At 61.9% G+C, this 1,007-nt stretch overlaps 1 protein-coding gene across 2 annotated transcripts in view; it reads right to left on the bottom strand.

Moving 5' to 3' along the window:
- Ywhaq (tyrosine 3-monooxygenase/tryptophan 5-monooxygenase activation protein theta) overlaps window positions 1–249 on the bottom strand; it is a 32,372-nt gene extending 32,123 nt beyond the window's left edge. Inside the window, exon 1 of one of the 2 annotated variants that reach the window (XM_010629062.3) lies at window positions 172–249. The gene's annotated coding sequence lies outside the window, so the exon portion shown is untranslated. Of the gene's footprint in view, window positions 1–38; window positions 129–171 lie in introns of those variants that run through there. The other variant, XM_010629064.2, reaches the window with a different exon arrangement.
- Window positions 250–1,007: the final 758 nt, after the last annotated feature.

The raw sequence follows: 1,007 nt of genomic DNA, 5'->3' as shown, positions 1-1,007 counted from the left end.
CGGCCGGCTCAAGATGGAAGCGGCCGTTGGCCCCGCACCTTCCCGCCGCTAGCAGTTCCCTGAGGCGAGAGGCGTCGATGGCAGCTCGCTCCCGAGGGCGGCATCTCCCGCCTGGCCCTCAGGGCCCAGCTACGGTCAGAGGACGCCAGAGGACGCCCCCGACGTGCTCACCTTCTCTTCTCCGCGGTCACGACGCGAGTCCCACCACTTTGATCGGCTTTTGGCTTTAGCCGAGGACCCTCCCGTCTCCACCTAACCCGGAGCCGAGGTGCGGGCAGCCGCCCAATAGCGAGCCACGTCTCACCGTAGAATCCCGCCTCCAGCCCTGCCTCTGACCAATGAGAGATAAGCGCGCGGAAGGGGGTGCGAGGGGCGGGGACCCGAGGGGAAGCGGAGGCTAGGAGGGTGGGTCGGCCAGGACAAGTTCGGTTGGCCGGCAGGCTGCGGCTTCGGCCACGGGGTTTCCTCCAATTAGATCCAGGGTAAAAGGACGTCACTGTTGCCATGGCGATGCTGTTACCAACTCCCCTCATCCTCCCCGCAGCCCAGGCACTTCTGGGCCCGGCCGGGGACCGCAAGGCGCGCGGGACCTCCCCTGCCCGGGCTCCTGCGGCAGAGGTGCGTTGCGGCGCGCTACATCCTGCCCCTCGCCGGGCCCGGGCTAGGCTTCGGAGGGCGACAGGATCGGCCGCTGTCTTGCACAAGCGCCTTTTTTTTTTTTTCTTTCTCACCCCCCGCCTCCACCTTTTGTATTCCTGACAAAGATTTGAAGCTCAAGACGCTAAACCCAGCCTTTCGTGCATGACGTTGCTGTTAGGGCTGCGAATTAGAAATAATCCCATCCCATTAAGGAGGAATTAGTTCCCGAAGAAAGTGGCTTAAGTGCGACTTTGACATGATACATTGAAGTTTCCAGGCAGGCTCCCGAAACCAGACTCCCTTGGAGAGAGGAAGGTCCCAGGGAGACCGGGGCGGATCCCTGGTATTGCCTTTTTTTTTTTTTTTTT

The sequence above is a fragment of the Fukomys damarensis genome, unplaced genomic scaffold (assembly GCF_012274545.1).
Source record: "Fukomys damarensis isolate Sample0158 unplaced genomic scaffold, DMR_v1.0_HiC HiC_scaffold_25, whole genome shotgun sequence".
NCBI classification, from domain to species: domain Eukaryota; kingdom Metazoa; phylum Chordata; class Mammalia; order Rodentia; family Bathyergidae; genus Fukomys; species Fukomys damarensis.
Note: the sequence above shows the minus strand (reverse complement) of the source record. Positions and strands in the feature narration are given on the sequence as shown.